The sequence below is a fragment of the Ambystoma mexicanum genome, chromosome 3p (assembly GCF_040938575.1).
Source record: "Ambystoma mexicanum isolate Mex_15411 chromosome 3p, UKY_AmexF1_1, whole genome shotgun sequence".
Lineage (NCBI taxonomy): Eukaryota > Metazoa > Chordata > Amphibia > Caudata > Ambystomatidae > Ambystoma > Ambystoma mexicanum.
Genome location: NC_090925.1, coordinates 325106148 through 325128702, shown reverse-complemented (window position 1 = coordinate 325128702; position 22555 = coordinate 325106148). Strand labels below are relative to the sequence as shown.

The 22555-nt window shown below is 48.6% G+C and overlaps 1 protein-coding gene across 3 annotated transcripts in view; it reads right to left on the bottom strand.

Moving 5' to 3' along the window:
* GMEB2 (glucocorticoid modulatory element binding protein 2) overlaps positions 1–22555 on the bottom strand; it is a 374248-nt gene that overhangs the window by 151320 nt on the left and 200373 nt on the right. The window lies entirely within an intron of this gene.

The window sequence follows — 22555 nt, the reverse complement described above, 5'->3', positions numbered from 1 at the left end:
TTCAAAGGAAGCCCTATAGACACCTCTGCAAACATCCTTCTGAGACAGTCCCACACACATTTGCAAGGATTCCTAGACACATCATTAAAATCCACTAAACAAACCTGCAGATACAAGACTGCAGACAAGTGCAGAGATCGCTCAGCCCTTACACCATAGACCCTGAAAACATGCCTCAGATGAAACATGTCAGACATATGCAAAGATGCCTCAGAAGTAGTACTGCACAGAAATCTTCACAGGTCTTCCTCAGAAACAGCAAAACACATTTCTCCCAAAGCCCCATGGATGCAGTTTTTAAGTTATTTTCAAATGTCACTTTGATTCTGCAATGCAAATTCCTGAAAAGGTCATTCAGCCAAAGTGCTGTAGACCTATGCAAACGTCTCACAGGTTCCACATTATGGACATCTAAAAAGGCTTTTAAACACACTAACAGCATCAATGGCCTCTCCCACATTCCTCAGACACTGCACTGCAACCACCTTCAAAGGCTGTATCTTTTAGGAACAACCACCTTTCAGGATGGGACAGAAACATGGCAGTATCTCTCCACTACCTCTGCAACCTATTTAAATGAACACTTATTCAGCTTTTCTCATCCGTATTGGGCTGTGCTGTACATACCACATACCACATACCACCTACTACCAAAATGGCTGGCAGTAGACTCATTGGCTGAATGAGCACTACCATGGACAGACACCGTAGCAGAACCAATGATAGAGGACGTGCAAATGAACTCTGGCTAAATTCAGTGACATCCAGCCAATCTTTATGTGAGTCTGGACAACAAGGAGCAACATGTCCTCCACTCTTTGAAAATACATAGGACTTTTACCCGAAGGAAAGACTTCGGGACTATAAGGGTGTTGAACTCATAAACCCAGGGTGCTTTAAAACGAGGTAGCAATACATAGAGGTGGATGTGGATGCAGAAATTACTCAAACATCAATAATCAAAATGACTCAGGAAGTTGGCAAAACTGCATTCTGTTTTATTATCAATTGTCTAAAACAGGGAGTACAACAGACATCATCCAACGTCGCACAGCACAATCGCAACATATTTTAGAAAAAACATTGCTTTTATATCAAAAAATCATCATCACTGACGTCACTCTATGTGGCAAACGACAAACTTATCTGGGAAAGCGACTGGCTCTCAATGAACATCTAGGTGTACGTTCTATATAGCCGGGAGTTATGATTGGGTGTCTTAAGTCAGGTGGGCAACTAATCCCATTCCAAATGAATGGTCATCTTCATCGTCGCCGTTAGGGAGAATTCTCAGAAATTTGCTAATTCCTCTACCTACCTGCGATCTCTGAACTTGTCTGCAGTAGTTTATCAAAGAGAAGGTATTTAAACATTTACCGCATACCAGGTTCCCTGAATGGGGATTTACTGGGTCATTCCAACCTTGGAGGACCCGGTATTTCCCCATTCAGGGAACCCATCCTCATTTCCATTCTCATTTGAGCCCCCATAGAGCTCAATGGGAATGGGGAGGGAGCTAACAACGGGCCCGTTGTTAGCTCCCTGTTCCTTTAGCGGGAGCCACTAAGTTACCTCGTAATGCAGCACTAAGGGGTTAACAGCACCGGCATACTTACCGGCACTGTTAACCCCTTACCGCTGCCCTTGTAATGAGACCCTAACTCTAATGTCTTAGAAGAGTCAGAGGAGGGAGAGGAGTCCAAGCAAGGGAGCCCCCTTTCCCTCAGCAGGCCCTTTTGACTTAGCCTTTAGCCACTGGGATCCCACAAGGTCCATCACTGGGCCTCATTACGAGTCAGGCGGAATGGGTTAACGGGGTCCGCTAATGGATGCGGACCCGCTATTCCCATTCCGCCTGATTCCGAGGTCCCCTCGCGGGAATTGAAAAGGTTACAAGCCCAAGCTGAAGCCAAACATCAAGACATCAATCTCAGGGAATTGGAAATGCAACATGCTCTTGAAATGAAGACATTGGGCCTCATTCCGAGGTTGGAGGTAGCCATGGTGCTACCAGCACCATGGCTGCCCCCTTACCGCATACCGGGTCCGGGTTCCCTGAATGGGGAATTACCAGGCCATTCCAACCTTGGAGGACCCGGTATTTCCCCATTCAGGGAACCCATCCCCAGTCCCATTTGAGCCCCCATAGGGTTCAATGGGAATGGGGACCATGCTAACAACGGGCCTGTTAATAACAGGCTCGTTGTTAGCATGCTGGTCCTTTAGCGGCTCCCGCTAAGGGTGCCTGGTAAAACCAGCCGCCCTTAGCGGGACCCACTAACGGACCTCGTAATGCGGCGGTAAGGGTTTAACAGCACCGGCGCCGTTAACCCCTTACCGCCCACCTCGGAATGAGGCCCATTGTCTCTTGAAAACATTTCCCTCCCAGGGTCCTCTAGGTCTTCCAGTCCAAAGAGGTCTCGCCTGCCGAAAGAAGCAGTGAGTATGTATGATGTGAAACTTGATATTTTGGATTGGTTGGGTGCTTTTGAATACAATCATGGGATTCAGGGTCTCACAGGGAATCAGTTGATTCCTTGACTTTTGTCTAGGCTCCCGCAGGTTCCAACTGATGCTGTAATGGAGGTGGGGGAACTTAAATGATTAGAGTATGAGAATGTGACTGATGGTATCCCTTGGGCTACCTGGGTGTGTGAATGTTTGAAAACCTAGATGGTTGGGTTAAGGGTTACAGAGTGAACCCGTTTGAAGGAATGAGAAATCTATTTTTGTTGGAATCTATTTTTGATGCCTGCTCTCCTGAGCTGAGACAGCACTTGGCTGACTCGAAAGAGATTGATCGAAAGAAGCTAGAAAAAGCTGCTGACTTGTGGGTTGCCAACAGGGCCACTCACAAAGATTCTGGGGCCACTCACAAAAAGGATGAGGGGAAGCAGAACAAGAAAAATGACAGAGAATTCTAAATCCTCCCACCCAAAAGAGGGCCACAAACATAAGAAGGCTAAGCCATATGGGAAACCAGGCCAGTATAGTGAAACCTCTGGTGTTAAACCAGAGGGAGGTCAGCAGAAGCCCCCATTTGTCAAAACATTTGGTAAATGTTATGCTTGGGGGTCAACTGACCATGTGAAAGGGGATCCCAGATGCAAGGGTAAACCTTCGGGGGTCCACACTGCCTTCTTAGCCTTCATCCCTGAGGGAGAAGTTCATATGGCAAGTGGAAACTTAAATCTATTGGCTGAAGACCCCCATTGGAGTCTCAGCCAGTGTTTCTTTAGTGTCCCTGTATCTGTGGGAACAACAGAATGTAATGGTGTATAACTCTATTCCAGATAGCAGAAAAGATATTACAAGGACAGTGTACTTGTGAATGGTCAGGAAACGCCCATTAGAGACACTGGGGCCAGCATTACAGTGGTGGATGAAACCTTTTCCAAACCTGTGGATGTTGCCGAGGCACCCAAAGGCCCCACTAAGCTTGCTGGGGGCCCTGTCCAGATGGTTCCAATACTACCAGCTCTCATCCAGTGCAACAATATGACTGTAAAATACCTGTCAGTGTACACAATGAGGTACCTGTGAGTCCTGTTGGGGGAGGACTTAAAAGCCCTTGGAGTTGTATCAAACACCCCCAGGCCTCCCAGTAAAAGGAAGCAGGAGCAGACTAGACTGGCCAGAGAGAAAACTTTGATTGACTCTCAATGGAAAGATACACAAGTACCAATACCCCCCAGTCCACAGGAAGAACACCTTTCTGATTCCAAGACAAATAAAGAGACAAAGGGGAAACCTAAGGTCTCAGGAAAGAAGAAAGGTATCACACCTGTACATAGGACAAGAACATCCCTGAGAGGACAGTCCAAGGTCACACCCGTGACCCCTCCACCAGCTGAGACTGAGTGGGAGGACCAACCCGAGGATGGTAAACCAGCTACTGGTGAAACAGAGCTGGAATAAGCCCTTCCCCGTTGGAGATCCCTATTCTAAAGACCATCCTGAGCTGCAGACTTTTCTTGCGGAAGGTGGCCCCTGTAGGGCAGACTTCAGCAGAGGTCAAAGAGAGTGTCCTACTCTTGAAGGACTTCGCCAACACGCAGCTTCCCAGCTGGAAGGGATAGACCCAGGGAAGCACAGGCTGTACTGGGAGGATGGCTTCCTTTACAGTGAGCCTATTGAGTCTACCCCAGGGGCCTACAGAAGACTTGTAGTGCCTCAGGAGGTGAGACCTTAGTTTCTACAGTTAGCCCATGAGATTCCTTTAGCTGGTCACTTAGGTTTTAAGAAGACCAAGGAAAGGATTTCTCTATATTTCTACAGGTCCAAGATGGGGTCTGAAGTAGATAAATTCTGTAGAAGCCGTCACACTTGTCAGACTTCTGGAAAGAGTTGAGCCAAGAACGTGGCACCCTTGGTGCCTCCCCCAGTGGTGGGAGTTCCTTTTGAGAGGGTAGGGATTGACGTTGTTGGTCCCTTAGACCCTACCACATCTTCAGGCAACCGATTTATATTGGTTGTGGTAGACCATGCTACCAGATATCCTGAAGCCATACCTATGAGGACTGTTACTGCTCAGGCAGTGGCTAAGTCCCTCCTTGGTATTTTTACCAGGGTAGGTTTTCCTAAGGAAGTTATCTCAGACGGGGGGACCAATTGTATATCCCACTACATGCAAACCATGTGGAAAAACTGTGGAGTGAAAACTGGAGTGGCCTACAAGTTCTCCACAGCTTACCATCCCCAGACAAATGGGTTGGTAGAGAGGTTTAATAGAACTATGAAGAGCATGATAGGTGCTTTAGAAGAACCCCTTGGAAGAAAGTGGGACCTTCTACTGCAATGCCTTCTCTTTGCTTATAGAGAAGTCCCTCAGGAAGGGGTTGGCCCCAATCAAGGAGGGGTTGGAGAGTGCTCCTTCCCACAAGCCAGTGAGAGTCACCAATTATGTGTTAGTTGTCCGAAGGAGAATGACACACCTGATGACAGAACCTTCAGATAACTTGAAAGCAGGTCAGGCTCTGGTTAAGCATTGGCATGGCCAGAAGGCCAACATGGTTGAGTTTACTCAAGGCCAGCTAGTTCTAGTTATGGTACCTACAAGGCAGAGGGCCTTACAGGACAAATGGATTGGACCCTTCATGGTTGTGGGCAAACTTGGAGAGGTCAATTATTTGGTGGACATGGGCAATCCCAAGGAGGCCCCCAGGGTCTTTCACACCAACCACCTAAAGGCATATGTCTCTAGACCAGAATTAGGAGCTTTGCTCTTAGCCTGTGATCAGGAGGAGAGTGAATCTCTACCTGACCTCCTCATGTGACAACCTTTAGATGGGAAGATAGGAGTTAATTTATCTTCTGATCTGACTCTGGAACAACAGGAGGAGTGCAAAATTCTGTTAAATCAGTTTGCCCCTCTGTTTTCACTGCCACCAGGCTTGACCCATTGGGGGCAGCATGATATACTCACTGGTGACTATCTCCTTGTTAAAAGCAGGGGTTACAGGATGTCAGACCATGTAAGAACCCGCATAAAGGAAGAGGTCAAGAAGATGCTTGATCTTGGACAGATGAGCTGGTGGACACACTTGGTTCAGCCAAGTTCCGCAGTACATTTGACCTAACCTCAGGCTATTGGCAAATAGCTCCAACAGACCATGCCAAGGAGAAAACTGCATTTCCACCCTAGGCATCTAACAGTTTAAGGTTATGCTTTTTGGACTAAAAAATGCACCTGCTACATTCAAAAGGATGGTGAATCGTGTTCTGAATGGAATGGAGGATTTCTGCAAGGCATACTTGGGTGACATTGCAGTATTTAGCCCTACTTGGAAAGAACATCTTGACCACCTAGGATATGTTTTACAGGCTCTTTAGCACGCCCAACTGATCATAAAGGCAAGCAAATGTCAAAATGGTCAGAGTAAAGTGGTCTACCTTGGACATGAGGTATGAGGAAGTGAATTAAGGCCATTGCCTAGCAAAGTACAAGCGGTACAAGACTGGGCCACCCCTACTACTCAAACTCAGGTGAGAGCCTTCCTACGTCTCACAGGTTACTATAGGAACTTCACAGAGAACTATGGGACTATAGCTTCTCCCTTGAATGTAATCTCCTCACCTAAATTCCCCAAGAAGGTCAAGTGGAATGAGGAGTGCACTAAGGCATTTGAAGGATTTAAGAAAGCACTTTGCCAACCTCGTGACTACAGAAAATCCTTTATTGTACAAACTGATGCTTCAAATACAGGAATAGGTGCAGTTCTGAGTCAGCTGAATGAGAAAGGCAGGGAACATCCCATCTGCTTCATCAGTAGGAAACTGAAGGGCCCTATCAGAAAAAAAGACATGGGACCTCATTACACGGTAGGCGGTAGCGCCATGACTGCTACCTTACCTCATTCCGGATCCGTGTTCCCGGAATAGGGACTTACCGGGTCATTCCGACCTTGGAGGACCCGGTAACTCCCCACTCCGGGAACCATTCTCCATTCCCATTTGAGCCCCCATAGGGCTCAATGGGAATGGGGATGGAGCCAATAACGGGCTATTAGCGGGCCCGTTATTAGCTCTGAAGTCCCTCAATGGGTCCCTTCCATAACGCCTGGTAAAACCAGGCGTTATGGAAGGGACCCGCTAAGGGACCTCGTAGTAGGGCGGTAAGGGATTACCGGCACCGGTGCCCATACCGGTGCCGGTAATCCCTTACTGCCTACCGTGTAATGAGGCCCATTAAGTTTATTGGTCTGCAGAAAATCCAGATGAAAAAAAGAGGCGGCAATCAAGAACTATGACTGCGACAGGCAGAAGCCAAACTGATTTGCCGCTTCAGAACTGTTGAATTCGGACTAAACTCAAACAATGAAATGGTCCATTTCCTGTAAATTGGGCCTGTACAAATCTTTTACATTTCTTCACAATGTAACAAAACGACACGTTAATATGAAATATGTGATTGTTTTCTCTTTCTTTTTCTTTTTCCTACAGCTGCTAATATTTGTTATGCAGCTAACTAGCTTTCTGGTATGTATTTGTGCATGTAGAATTCATATTCCTTAAATTTCGCAGATGGGTATTTATCAACTACATTACCCAGAATGCACTCATAACACCAGATCTAATTATGGCAGAATATTCTTCCACCTACAGTAGGCTCTCCTGCCTCAAAAATATACTTTGCATGGGATACTCGGTATTCATGCGTGACCGATGCTTATATGCTGCAAGTCTTACTACGACACATAACACGCAGGTTTTAAACCTTTGTGACACACATTTTTTGATATACAATGTTTTCCCATTTAATGTCTATAATTGGCTCATGCTTATATAAAATATATACATATATATATATTTTTTTTTCCACTAAACTCGACACACCGGGATAATCTAAATATGCGATCCACATTAGGAGTTGGTAAGAGACACTCAGGCCGATTCATGGAATTAATGTGCGCTGAAAAAACGGCACACGCGTGCGAAAACGTGCGATTCGCAGTGAAATAGCAAAAATCGCAGTGCAAGTGCGATTATCGCACAGAAAACAGCGCACATCGATTCATGGAAGTCCATGCATGCGCAAAATGTGGGATGTGTGCAGAAAAGGTGCGCGGCGCATGCTGGCGCTCAGGTCATCGAACGCCGTGCGATAAGGCCACAGCGAATTCGCACATAGCGCGGCGTACATAACAAAAGTAGGCGTAACACGGGGCGTTACACGCAGAATGGGGAACAACTCGTGAAAATGTGGGCGTCACGGGGGAAGTACAGGAGGCAAGTGCGCGGAACGCCCACACGCTCGCCTACAACACGTATTCATGGAATGGAATAGGAAAAACAGCGCGCGGCCAAAGACGCGCACAGACCCCTACATGTCCGCCACACGAAAGCAGGCGGTAGCGTCCCTGCGCAGGCAAAAAATGTGCGCCAAAGTTCTACACGTGCGAGAAGTTCCACACGCGATCGGTCCTGGGGGAGCGTGTGCGTGTATTTCAGAGGTGCGCAAGAAGTTCCACATGCGATTGGCCTGGGCGCGTGTATTTCAGGGGTGCGCGAGAAGTTCCACACGCGATTGGCCTGGGCGTGTGTATTTCAGAGGTGCGCGAGAAGTTCCACACGCGATCGGGCCTGGGGGAGCGTGTGCGTGTATTCCAGAGGTGCGCGAGAAGTTTCACACGCGATTGGCCTGTGCGTGTGTATTTCCGGGGTGCGCGAGAAGTTCCACACGCGATTGGCCTGGGCGCGTGTATTTCAGAGGTGCGCGAGAAGTTTCACATGCGATCGGGCCTGGGGGAGCGTGTGCGTGTATTTCAGGGGTGCGCGAGAAGTTCCACACGCGATTGGCCTGGGCGCGTGTATTTCAGAGGTGCGCGAGAAGTTTCACACGCGATTGGCCTGGGCGCGTGTATTTCAGAGGTGCGCAAGAAGTTCCACACGCGATCGGGCCTGGGGGAGTGTGTGCGTGTATTTCAGAGGTGCGCGAGTAGTTTCACACGCGATTGGCCTGTGCGCGTGTATTTCAGGGGTGCGCGAGAAGTTCCACACGCGATTGGCCTGGGGGAGCGGTGTACGTGTATTTCAGGGTCTTGCGGGTGGTTTTACACGTGATCGGGCCTGGGGGAGCGGGGTACATGTATTTCAGGGGCTCGCGGGTGGTTTTACACGCGATCGGGCCTGGGGGAGCGGGGTACATGTATTTCAGTGGCTCGTGGGTGGTTTTACACGCGATCGGGCTTGGGGGAGAGGGGCACGTGTATTTCAGGGGCTCGCGGGTGGTTTTACACGCGATCGGGCCTGGGGGAGCGGGGTATGTGTATTTCAGGGGCTCGCGGGTGGTTTTACACGCGATCGGGCCTGGGGGAGCGCAGTACGTGTATTTCAGGGGCTCGCGGGTGGTTTTACACGCGATCGGGCCTGGGGGAGCAGGGTACCACTCACCGTCTGCATTGCGTGTAGAAGAACGCGTAGCCAACACCCACCCGCTGTGAAGTAATAGCGTGTGAACCCCAACGCCTGCAAAACACACGCACCGCACCCCACAAAAAGCAATGCCCGTGCGCGATACGTCACAGACGCGCATACACGCTAAGGGCCTTTGGTCCAATGGAATCGCGTATGCGTGCTGACGCGCTTACGCGCTAAGGGCCTTTCCTCGATTTACACGCTGACGTGCAGAATTTTCACGTGCCAAATCACTCCGTATCAAGCTGGCCACGCGTAAGTACACGGAAGACCATGCTCCTGCCCAAAAGGCCGAATTACTGCCCCCCAGAGCCCCGAGCAGCCTCCCACGAGCCATCTGCTGCTGCCTGCCTGCCTGCTGCCACCGTGCCCTGCCATTTGGTGCCTGCACATCAGCCATCTGCAGGGGTCCAGTTGCTGTGTCCACCCCTGCTGGAACAGAACACTCCCGACTGGGATACCATCGCTCCACAGCCCAGCCCCAGGACCCAGTTGCCCACCCACGCCTGCCTCGGGGGTCGCCATGTCGGGGCAAACACCATCCGAGACCACTGGCGACCCCCAGCCAGAGGGGCAGAGGGCCACCAGCTTCAGTCAGAAGGAAGTTGGTGTCCTGGTGGAGCTTGTCCTGGGGCATTATGATGCCCTCTTCGGATCAGCACGCACCGACAAGGAAGGACGGGACAGGATCTGGGACGACTTTGTGGTTGCCATCAACGCGGAGGGGGTGGCAACCCACAACATCAAGCAAGTCAAGAAGCGCTGGGAGGACTTCAGGTCCAGGACCCTCAAAGGCCTGGCGCCTCGTGGAGGGGGGCCGGGGCAGCATGAGTACCATCCAGCTGAGGGTCCTGGAACGCGTACGCCCAGCGCTCCATGCCCAGATCCTTGAGAGGCAGACCCGTCTGGAGTCGAGCGGTAAGTGGCCAAGCATTGCTGTGTGAGACAGGGCATGTTGCAGTGTGCTGGTTGTCTGATACTTGCCTGTATGTGTGACATAGGCCATGTACACGTGTGTGTGTTTGTGTGCAGGGACATCATGGTCATGCATGTGAGACCAGTAATGTGTGAAGCACACGGTTGGTGTATGTGTTTAAATGCAACATGGGGAGCCCTATGCGGAATGGACACATGAGAGCATGCCAGTGTCTGTTCCTGGACATGGGTGGGGGTGAGGGATGGGTGCTGATGCCATGTACATGTAAGGTGTCCATGTCTGTGTTTCTGACTTGCGCGTCTGTGACTTGTGAATGCCATGGATGCATGACACATGTCTGTGACAATGTTCAGAATCACTGATGCAGCCTAGTTATCCTTGCATCCACTGTGTCTGGGGTGTACGAGTCCAGATGGATGAAAGTACGTTGAAGTGTGTGCATGTGATAGGCATGACCCATGATGCATGTGAGTCCAAAAACAACATTGTATGCTTCAAGAGTCCCTTGGACATGTTTGCTTATGTCCATAGCATACGCCATGCCTGTTACTGCATGTGTTTTGCCTGCACTGACCCATGTGTTGTGGAGGGACATGATGGAAGTGATCTTTGACAGTGCCACTCATCTGCTATTGCTTCCTGTCTAGGGGACCATTGTACAGTACCCTGATGCTTGTGTTCTATGTCTCCCTCTACACAGCGCAAAGTGAAGAAGAGGGCGGAGACGGCGCTGTGGAGCTAAGCGGCGGGGATGCCCCCACGGCTGCGGCGGAAGGGGTGGGTGAGCCCCCACAGGGGCTTGCAACGGCGGAAGATGGTGTGGAGCCATCCAGGTTGGTGGTTTCCACAGAGGAGGAGGAGGAGGCCGCTACTGAGCCGCACATGGGGCCTGGTGGGGGCATCCCTGCTGGTGCAAGTGGTGCAGTCCAGGGGCAGGAGGCAGCACAGGTCGCCATGGAGGTGCCTGTGCATGTCACTGTCCCTGACACTGTGACTGCACCACCATGCACCAGCAGGGATGCCCCATCCCAGGCCCGTCCGCAGGTAGGGGGGATGTCCATGTCATCTGACTCCCCTCCACCTGCGGACGAGGGGACCCCTGGCCGTATGGAGAAGGTCCTGATTGGTGTCGTGTTGCGCACGGCTGTCATTCGTGATGAGGTGCGTGCTTCCCGGGGGGAGCACGCACGTCATCACGATGTGCACTGTGGCAACGTGGCCCAGTTGGGAGCGGTCATGGTCGGGGCTCTCGTACATGTGCCGGGCACTCTGGCGACCCTCTCCTCCTCTGTGGAGGCTATGCGCCAGTCGTACTCCATTCCGTCTTCCGGCCCAGATGCCACCAGGGCCCCCTGTGGACCTGCCCCGACCAATGCAGCCACCTCAGTGGGGATCACATCCCTGCCACAGTCGGGAGTCGGAGGTCCAGCAGGGGTGGACACACCAGCAACTGGACACCAGCAGATGGAGGGCGTGACGGCATCATCGGGCAGGGCACGTGCACGACGGCGTCGGTGGATTCCATCAGCCTGGATGCCGTCGTGCTGGCACACGCAGTTGCGTCGGAGGCAGCGGCAGGCTCGACGTGGGAGGCATCATGGCTCGGGGCCATCAACATCAGGGGTGCAGGCATCGGCCGGAGGGCAGGAGAACCCTGGAATGGGAGTGGCTTCCGTGTGGGAGCGGTTGGGCCAGCAGATAGGTGCGGAGCGGCAGCGGGCAGAGGAGGAATGGCTCACAATGGTCAGGACGGAGAACTCCATGCGGAGGGCGCTGAGGCGGGCTGATTGCCTCCAGGGTCTTCGCAGGGAGTTGGAGCTGGACACTGCATTATCCCTGCGAGACCTCGGGGCCAGGGAACATGCCCGCCTCCAAGCCATTGAACAGGAATTCGATGATGCCCTGGCCCATGACAACAACCAGTGAGCCGTCGGACAAGCCCGCTGCCCTTGTAAATAGTTATGTAGTTAGTGTTAGGTTTCCTTTGCTTTTTTATTTATTTTGGACCTTTTGGACAATGGACACATTTTTGTATATAGTTTTTTTATTAGGTAGTATTTTTATATAGGTTTCATTTCTTCAGTTGGGATCCTGGACCCTGGTTTGTTTATCTGTATATAGCTGACTGTTGGATTTTTTTTTTTTTTTGGATTTACCCATGGAGCAATGGTTTTCGGTTTTGTTTTGACCTTGGATTTACTTTCTTGAACTGTGACTTTGGACACCTTTCTTTTGGATTATGATTTGTCGTTTTTCATTATTTTACGGACATGCTGCTTTTGGTTTTGATTCCCATTGTCATTTGTTTATTTTTAATTCCATTTATGCTGTTTTTAATACATTTTTTTCATCAAACTTCAATGTGTAGTATCATCTCATTGGTATCATGCATATCATGATATGGGTTTTGAGATTCACTGACACCCATTGGGTGTATGTGAGGTTCATTTCCAAACTTGCGATTGGGGTTCTATCATGTCATTGCCATTTCTAAGTGGGTGGATGCAATACTCGGGTGGGTGTTTGGCATTTGGAGGCTGACCATAAGGGCCAGGGATCTAGATTGTGATGACATGTTGGCTGGGGGACATATGTGGAGGCCTGCTGGCAGGTGCCCCACAATGCTGGGGGGTGGGGGTGCAGGGGGACATGAGTGGGACATGAGTGGGGGCCTGCTGGCAGGTGCCCCGCAATGCTGGGGTGTCGGGGTGCAGGGGGACATGAGTGGGACATGAGTGGGGGCCTGCTGGCAGGTACCCCACAATGCTGGGGGGTGGGGGTGCAGGGGGACATGAGTGGGACATGAGTGGGGGGCTGCTGGCAGGTGCCCCACAATGCTGGGGGGTGGGGGTGCAGGGGGAGATGAGTGGGACATGAGTGGGGGCCTGCTGGCAGGTGCCCCACAATGCTGGGGGCTGGGGGTGCAGGGGGACATGAGTGGGGGCCTGCTGGCAGGTGCCCCGCAATGCTGGGGGTGCAAGGGGGCATGAGTTGGTGATCAGTAGTGCAAGGAGACATGTGCCTTTGCTGGGGGGCATGCCCATGTAGGGTGGGCTGCCTGCGGGACATGACCAGGGATGCAGGGTAGTCCCCTGTGGTGTGGGCTGCCTGCAGGGGCCGTGGAGGGTGTACAGGGAACACCTGGGAGGACCCACACTGCCAAATCACATGTAGGACTCCCCGGCACCCCTGAAATACACGTACCCTTCTGAAATCGCGTGTGAAACTTCTCGCGCACCCCTGAAATACACGCGCACAGGCCAATCGCGTGTGGAACTTCTCGCGCACCCCTGAAATACATGCACCCAGCCCGTTCGCGTGTGAAACTTCTCGCGCACCTCTGAAATACACACACACGCTCCCCCAGGCCAGATCGCGTGTGGAACTTCTCGGGCACCCCTGAAATATACGCACACAGGCCAATCGCGTGTGGAACTTCTCGCACACCCCTGAAATACACGCACCCAGCCCGTTCGCGTGTGAAACTTCTCGCGCACCACTGAAATACACGCACACGCTCCCCCAGGCCCGAACGCGTGTGGAACTTCTCGCGCACCTCTGAACTACACGCGCCCAGGCCAATCGCGTGTGAAACTTCTCGCGCACCCCTGAAATACATGCACACGCTCCCCCAGGCCAGATCGCGTGTGTAACTTCTCGCGCATGCGTGTTCCCGAAACCCGTAATACACATTCCCCGCTTTGCGTTTGCTGTTTGCCATTCCGGTAAACTGGTACAGGGTTGGCGCAGCCCTTTGCAATGGTTTTGCGATCTTGATGGCTTTTCCTTGCGCGAGGGCGTTCTTGGGGGCGTAACTGGCGCTGCTGCAGGGTCGCTGCGCCACGTCTGCTTTTGGAGGTGAGAATCCATGAATACGCTGTGCGCAGAAATTGATTTTATCGCACGCGGCTGGCGCAGACATTCGCACGGGTACGCTGTGCGCCAGCCGCGTGCGACACTTTTGTGCGAATTTCCATGAATTACCCTGACTGTGTTTCTATCTGCTCACACGCGTCTTTTTGGGAATACAATACCTTTTTGGGACAGTTTGCAGCAAAATATAGCTGCCGTAACTAGAAACAGAGGTAGGACCATTACACAAGGTTTTCTCGAGCTAATATGATCCTGCAGGCGGAGGCAAACGTACGCGACGCTTGAAGCAGGAGACAGATAACTTTGAGTTGAGCCCTGATATGACAGCCAACCTATATTACGCAGACCGAACGTCGTTATGCTCTACATCTGTATGAAGCATGCAGAGAAGCATGCTGACGCAGAGATAGGTGCTAGAGGGATTTATGACTTTTTAAAATAAGATAACTTATGTAGATTGGAGATCACGGCATGTTTTTTATTTAAATACAAAATTGTTTTACCCGACCTGAGTTTGAGTTGGGCATTACAAACCAAATATACGCAAATTTATAAACACAGGACTTCTAAACCAATGAATTAACATTCTTCCATGTTGCAAATAATTAAAAGGGCTATTTTAATATAATCAAAGTAAAGATCACGTACATTTAGGACGTACATGTTATATATGGGAGATCAATAATATGTTGTAACCGGAATCACCGTGGCTATATGAAGCTACATATACATTCTTTTTGTTGTTTATTTCCAATACAGGTGGGATTGAACCCTTCAATTTACTAACAGCATTATGCTATTAACCACGTACCCGAGACGCATTTGATCTAAGGGTAAGAGAACGTGTTAAACTTAAGGTGTGCTTTGTTGTTGCTGGCATCTAGCCAGCCTAGCATGACATGCCTTTGATGATCTGTAGCTATCTTCTTTTTTCTAATTGTATACATTTTCGTGTATCACTATCCTCGCCCTCACTTCCCCATACTCTGAACAACAATGATACAGAGTATATACACTGTCAAGCCATATACTTCTTAACATTCAATCACTACAACACTCAAAGACTTTTTAATAACCCACTATTGTTTTCTCTCTTTTTTACTTCTTACTTTTTGAAATCACGTTAACAGTTATCCACTGCATATGAGTTTTTGTTGTGTTTTATATTTATGCACTAATCAACCATGTTCTATGTTTCTTATGTGGCCTTTTTTCTTCTTCTTTTTGGTGGCATCTTCATTTAGCCCGGAATTGAGAAAGGCAAGGCTCTGTCTGCCGAAACACTAAGGGCTATAAATATAAAAATAAAAAATCCTTTCACGAATACAGAAATACTGGACTTTTTTCTTAAGATGAACCATTAATCACATACAATTGTTATTGATGAAAACTGGCACATAAGAAGGTGTAAGCTCAACCCAACCTTTTATGAGCTTCTACAAGGCCAAGTTCAAAGCCTTAATTGAATGGCAGACTGCAGGAGTGACGATGGATGTGGGCTAATTGGGTGGGGAGGCATGACCAGGCCGACCCTCCCAGCACCTGGGGTACAAGCTTGCATGCTGCTATTGAGTGGAATATTCCAGAAGGGTACAAGCGTGCCAAACAATTGTAGAGGACCACGTAGTACAGAGCCCTATAGTTTGAGAAGCCAATAGGTTGTCGTGTAGAAGATGACTTGCACTTGGGATGAGCTTAGTTGTCCAGCTGATCTTATAGACCCAATCACAACCCCCGGCTATATAGAATGTATACCTAGATGTTGCTTTTAAGCCTATCACAATCCAGCTTAGGTTTTTTGAGTTTGCCACGTAGGATGATGTCAGTAGTGATGAATTATTAGTATAAGAATGTTGTTTTTTCATATGATGTTTGAGAGAAAATCGAGCGGATGTCCGTTTTAACTCCCTGTTTTAGATAATTGTTAATAAAACAGTACCGCTTTTGCCAACTTCCTGAGTCGGTCCGATTATTGATGTATGAGTAAGTTCTGCATTCCCATCCATCTCCAAGTATTGCTACCTCACCTTAAAGGGCCCAAAGTCCAATGGTCCAGATCTGTATAAAGCAGATCAAGGAAAGCAAAACCCAATGGTACAGAAATTAAGAATGACAATCTGTTATTCAAAGTAGGTAAACCCTATTGGTAAGCTTTTACACTCATTCAGTTAAGGATAATAAAACAGTACTAAAATGCACTTTAAAGGTAACTGTTTGGATAGTAGTGGCTCGCACCCACAATTGTTACAGGAAAATGACAGTAATGACAATAACACAGCATAAATAGTACTGGCTTCCACTAGCAATTGTTACAGTTACAACACTAACTTAAAAGTAAGTGCTTTCATACTTGTTGTAATTTCCAGACAGAATTCTTAGAATCAAAGTCCTTCCCTAGTCTATAGCATGAGCTTTCTCAGAGGCAGAAGAGGGACCCTAGTGGTCTAGAAGTCAGCTGTAGGCAGGTCAGGATATGTTTCAGTTACAGGAAAGTGAAGGTTCCACAGGATATCTTCTTAAACAATTAAGTATTAACTTCAGAGTAAGTTAAAGTGTTCAGGAACTTCACAGAAGGCTCCCTATATGCGTTCCAGCATTAGGCATGGCCACGTGGTATGGGCAAACTCCCAACCACACATCACCCACTCAGCCTTACAGGATGTAAACCAGTCTTAAGGGAAGTATTACCCAAGCCCACACAGTACCTTAGGAGAAAAGAAGAGCTTTGGAGTGAATGCCTTCAGGATGCAGCAGCACAGGACCTGGTCCCTGGATTCTTGATCTGGAGCCGAAAGAACTGGACACTGGCTGGGAACTTACAGCAGCAGTCATCAGGGTATGCTTCCAGCAAAGTTTTCTTCGCAGATTCTCGCGTCTGTTTGGATTTGGCGCCTTTTTACAGCAGCCAGATGAAGAATGAATATCGCTAGTTGGATTCTCTTCACTCTCTTGGTCCTGCACTCTGGTGAGGGGACTTCAGGGACTAAAATCGTGTCTCTTCAGTACACTTCTTTCTTTTCTTGAGAACTATCCCACACTCTTTTTTGTATCAGTTGTAAGTTTTGGCAATAGGTCTCTTAGTATAGGCCTTTTTCTTTGACACGCCACCAGTAGGACTGCCTTATTATCCATTTGATGGTCGACGTTTGCTCCAATTTTAAATTTAGATTTAGATCAGGCGTTTTTCCAACCTGCATACAACATTCATTGTTCAATAAACACCCTTGAACTGTGATCACTTGTGGCTGTCTTACTTGTTGCCACCATGAGTTCCTCACAATGGTCTGTGTCAAGAAGTCCAAAGTAAAAGTCTGTATGTGTCCAAAACCTATACATGCCAACGGGCGTTTACCAATGATTGTTCTCTGTGTAATTACACAGTTCTTTATATCAATAAATTCCACAAAACTGCTTTCAATCAGATCGGTATTCAAAAAGTACTTGCTTTCATTTAGTTAGGCATTCATTAAGGGTTTCACAAGTTTTACGTGTTGGCCTGCCGCCCCGGTGTTACCCTGTCTAAGTTGACTCACTGGTGGGTGCTTACGGCGTTCCAGCGAGGCTCACAGCAGCCACGAGATAGATAGAGATATCTCTCTCTCTCCTACTTCCACAGCGGACTGTTTTCACTGTTCTTCCTGCTTTTAAACCTCCCGCCAGCTTGATGGGTCCAAAAAGGACTAGACCGCTCATTGCTAGTTTCGGAGTTCTGCGCACTGCTCTTGGTTGCCACCGCCTCATCCCAGTACCTAAATCGTGTGAGTGTGTGCGAATGTCAATAAAGAGATGATGTAGGTCTCTGGTTTGTCTCCATCTCGTCCCAGTACCTGACTGGTGTTTACTGGGGAATGGTCTATTTGAAAAACCTATAAAGGCTTGGGGGACATTGGACTCATGGTGAAAGGGAAATGTGGGATACCATGTCTCACCCAAGGGTGCCTCATCTCCACTCCCAAAGTCTCATCTGTTAGGGGAGATTTCCTAAAATCCTACTGGTATTAAGACTTTAGTAAGCTATCCCGGTGGTTTGTAGATCCCCCACCTCTAAGTATCAGTCTGTACTAGCTCAGGACCTTGGTAGAGTGGCCGAGCAGTCATCTTAAGAGGAAGATGTAAGCTGTAGGTAAGTACTCTGAATCTTAGCTAGACAGGCACAACAAAGAAGCACTTAGATATATATCTTTTATATAACTATATGTGTATTATATTTACACCAGAATCACTTTAAATACTTCAGACATTTACTGTAGACCACTTAGAAATAATTCATAACACACTCCAAAGGGCACTTTCACTTTTGTGTTTGTTCGCGGTTACATTTGTAGCAACACTAGAAATGGAAAAGACAAGGTTATCGTATTATTTGTAATTGCGCACACATGCTGTTTTCAACAGGTCATACGGTAATGCATTTACTCTGCAAGCACATATATGAAAGTCACTTAAAATGGAGGAAACTAAGTGGTTAGTGCAACATGAGCTCAGTTCAAGGTTCTAGAGACAATTTCTTCGCCTGCCAAGTATTTTAAGTCCAAAAACATAACCCTAGCTAAAGGCAATTCGGTGAGGGCTTGAAGTCTTGGCATATCAGGGAATAATGTAGAGTTCCTGCGGATTTCTTCCAGTAGCTAAGTTATTGAAGCAGCAAGTTGGCAATTAACAAAGGAGACCTAAAAACGGACTCGAGAAGGGGACACAAGCAGCAGCTTGGGTCAGAGGTAAGAGGGGTTGCCTTGGACACCTCTATGTGTACTCCAACGTTCTTAAGCGATTTCTTGGAATCAGGTAAGCAATACCTTTTCCCCCCAGAGTACCTTTGGCTTGAAGAAAGTGTTTGTGTTGGCTCCTCTGCGATGTGGCAGCTCTGGACCCGACCTCCGGAATATTTGGTCTGTTGACGAAAGGCAGGGCAATGACAGTGTAACTCAGCAGCAGTATCAAAGGAGGACCTGTAGCACGACTTTCAGCAATTTCTTGGTTCACTATACGGTGTTGATTCCTTTTCAGCAGCACACACAAAGGACACGGATCACCCTGTCAATCTTCTTCGCTTCCTGGAGTCCCACACTATGGTGAGGGGGGCATCTGGGCAAGTTGGATCGGATCTCTGGAATCTCCTTACAGGCTCAGCACAGATTTGGATGGATTTGGCCTTTCCACGATGATGCACTCGAAATGGGCAGCAGGTCTCCTGGTATTGGGGTTCCGCAGCTCTGGAAGCTCCTAGGACCTCGTGAGATGGCTTGTTTAAAAGTTCGTCTTGGGACTGGCTGTTCCCACCAGCCAAAGGGAAACAGTCATCCTCTTCGGAGCTCCACTGTTGCATAGAAACCGGGGTCAGGACAGCAGTAGTCAATTCACGGTCTTGCAAAGAGTCTGCAGGCATCTCTGGTCGTCGTCTTCTTCAGTTACTTCTGTTTCCTGTGGTCGACTTGCTTTACACTCCAGAAGCCTCACCATTTATACAGTTACAGCACACACTCCTCTGTGGGAGCTGGACCTATTCAGGCACTCTGGCAGACAAAGGACATGGGGGGGAGGGTGGAAGACTCCTCCCCCACTTCCTGCCTGCCCAGACACTCCTGAGCGCCCCCCACACACACACACACACACCCCTCCCCCTCCCAGAATGGTAGAAGAAGGGCTAACAAAGAACAACTATGCTAGTAATGGCAAAAAAACAAGGGAGGCCCCAAGTTGGTACTTGGGTGCCCCTATTGTGCACTACCGGACATAGCCTGCGATATAAGAAATATATTCGTGCTTGTAACACTTGTGTATAGGCGCGTTATAAATGCCATATCATATCAAATACACAATAGTTGGTAGAACACGTCCACTGCCACCAGCCATAACTAGGTGATCGTCTATGTGATCAAAATGTCACAGCAGCAGAGAGAAGGAGAATACCAAGTATCCCTTTGGCACGCCACTGAAGGTTGTGTGTGCCAATCGCCCAGACAAACAAGTTCTAACCCCTGGTAACGTTCTTTCGACTGGATGTTCCTCCCACGTATTGCTTATCTTTTGATATTTCCAATATACAGCTTAGCTGCTTCAGAAATGTTTTCCAGCAGGGAACGCTGTGCGTCGATTCCCGTCGACTCGATGTCCCTGGGAGGCCTCAGTCTCTATGTCAACTTCACCAAAGGTATATATAGCGCGTACAGTGCCTGTTGGCTTCAGTTCCGTTTTTACGAATGAAGGATTTATCCCATACCTGACAGTTAATCCTCCTGAGAGAGTGCAGACTGCAGTCGCATAGAATTCTACTGCGGTGTAGGTTGGGAGGCGCGATAAGGAATACGTGGGTGGAACATCCAGTCGAAAGAACTTTAACAGGGGTAAGTAACTTGGTCTTCAAACGGATTGTGTTCTTCCACGTATTCTTTATCTTTTGATGAAACTGCTTTGGGAGTCTTAGTATTTATGGAGAAGGGAGTCAGAGGGCCTCATTACGAGGTGGGCGGTAAGGGATTACCGGCACCGGTAAGGCCACCGGTGCCGGTAATCCCTTACAGCCCTACTACGTGTTCCCTTTGCAGGTCCCTCCCTTAACGTCTGGTTTTACCTGCAAAGGGACTTTAGAGCTAATAACGGTACTGCAATTAGCGGTACCGTTATTAGCGCCTTCCCCATTCCCATTGAGCCCTATGGGGGCTCAAATGGAAATGGGGAAGGGCCCTGGTGAATGGGGAATTCATTCATCGCCAACCTTAGAATGGGGCGGTAATAGCTCCATTCACCAGGGCGGAGTCGGTAAGGATTTGGAGGCAGCCATGGCGCTAATAGCGCCATGGTTACCTCCAACCTCGTAATGAGGCCCAGAATGTGTATTACAATTTAGTAGTTTTAATGGGTCTGTGTGCACAAAATGCAGCACTTCTTCACCAAATAAGCTTTCCTGGTCTGAAGAAGAGTCTAAACTGTAACGTTTGGTGAAAGTATGTACAGACAACCATGTGGCAGCCTCACACATTTCTTTTATTGGTACTCCCCTCTGCAATGCAGAGGAAGTCGCCATGCTTCTGATCGAATGAGCCCAAAGGCTTTATGGAGGATCTTTTCCCCCCGGTCTGTAGCATTCAGATATTGCCAGTATTATCCATCTGGATAATGTCTGTTTGGTGATAGCCATACACAATTTGTGGCCTGAGTAGCCAACAAGCAATTGGTCATCCTGTCTAATGTCTGCCATTCTGGTGTCATAGAAGCTTAGTGCACGTTTAGGGTCAAACCTGTGAAGCCTCTCCTCTTCCTTCCCAGGGTGCGGAGGAGGTTAAAATGATGGTAATGTTATTTTATAAGTCAGATGGAATTCAGGAACAATTTTGGGTAAAAAAGGTGGGTTTCACCTGGTCCGTATAACAAAATAGTGTAAGTAGTAGGCTTGCAGGATAAAGCCTGAAGATCACTCACCCTTCGGACAAATGTAATGGCTACTAGGAAGATGGTTTTCAGGGTTAGCAGCCTCAAAGGACAGGAGTGTATAGGCTCAAAAAGGAGCGCACATGAATTTCAACATCAAGTTGAAATCCCAAACCGGGACTTGAAAAGGGATTGGAGGGAGACATTTGTCAATCCTTTTAGGAATTGCATTATTAGAGGGATTTTGAAGTTAGAAACTTCCTCCAAAGTGCGCTTAAATATAGAAAGTGCCACAAGGTATCCTTTAATAGAACCAATCTGGAGCCCCAGATTAGCTAGGTGTAACAAAAAGGACAACAACGTAGATGTATTACATGTAAATGGATCAACATTCCTATCTCTATACCAGCTGCAGAATTTGTTCCAACCGAAGTGGTACAAAGACTTAAATGCTGGCCTTGTGCCCGAAAGCAAAATCTCCATTACGTCATCCGGGAGGTACCAATCCTTGTATCTCAGACTCTCAGAAACCATGCGTGAAGGCTGAGCGGCTCGATCTGATTGAGAACCCGACCCTTCTCGCAAGAGAAGGTCCTCTCTCTTTGTGGAAGATGTATTGGAGGGTAGATGGACATGTCCAGAAGTTCCGGGTACCACGTCCTCCTGGACCAATCCGGAGCAATTAGGATCATGTATTTCCCGAACCTCCTGATAACTTGAGGAATGACAGGGACTGGAGGAAGCACGTAGGAGTCGAAATTCCCAGTCCACCAAAAACGCGTCACCTAGAGCTCCTCTTGGGGGAAATTCCCTGGAGCAGAACAGTTCGCACTTCCGGTTGACACGGGTCATGAACAAATCCACTTGAGGGGTTCGCCAAAGGGTGAAGATCTCTTGAAGATCTTCCTGAGCTAGTTCCCACTCGTGGGAGACTGTGCTATGCCTGCTCAGAGCATCCGCCGCCGTATTCTCCACTCTGGCTAGGTGAACTGCAGATAGGGATATTCCCTCCTTGGATTTCCCAGTACCAGAGCTGCATTGCCTCTCTGCACAGTGGTATTGACCCTACACCTCCTCTTTTGTTGAGGTAGTGTTAGGCAGTATCCTGTGCAGTTCCCTTGGGGAACACTGCAAAAAGATTAAGATTACAGGAGTAAGCAGTAAACCCAATTGGTAGCAGTCTGCACCACCCAGATTTACCTGGTAGCTGTGGCTGAGCAGTCAGACTTCTCTCACAGTAGAGCAAACAAACACTGACCAGAGCTTTGTATAAAAAGTATATAATCATTTATTTAAAACACACTTTATGGCATATACTAGCACTCTCAATCAAAAGCAAGTTAAAACAGTCAGGTAAAGTATACACACCTCCCTTAATAGTTATCAGACAAGTCAGGGTTAAGACACTACCATTTGTTAGAACAGAGGTGAGCTCTTAACCAGGATGCCACTCTGATAATG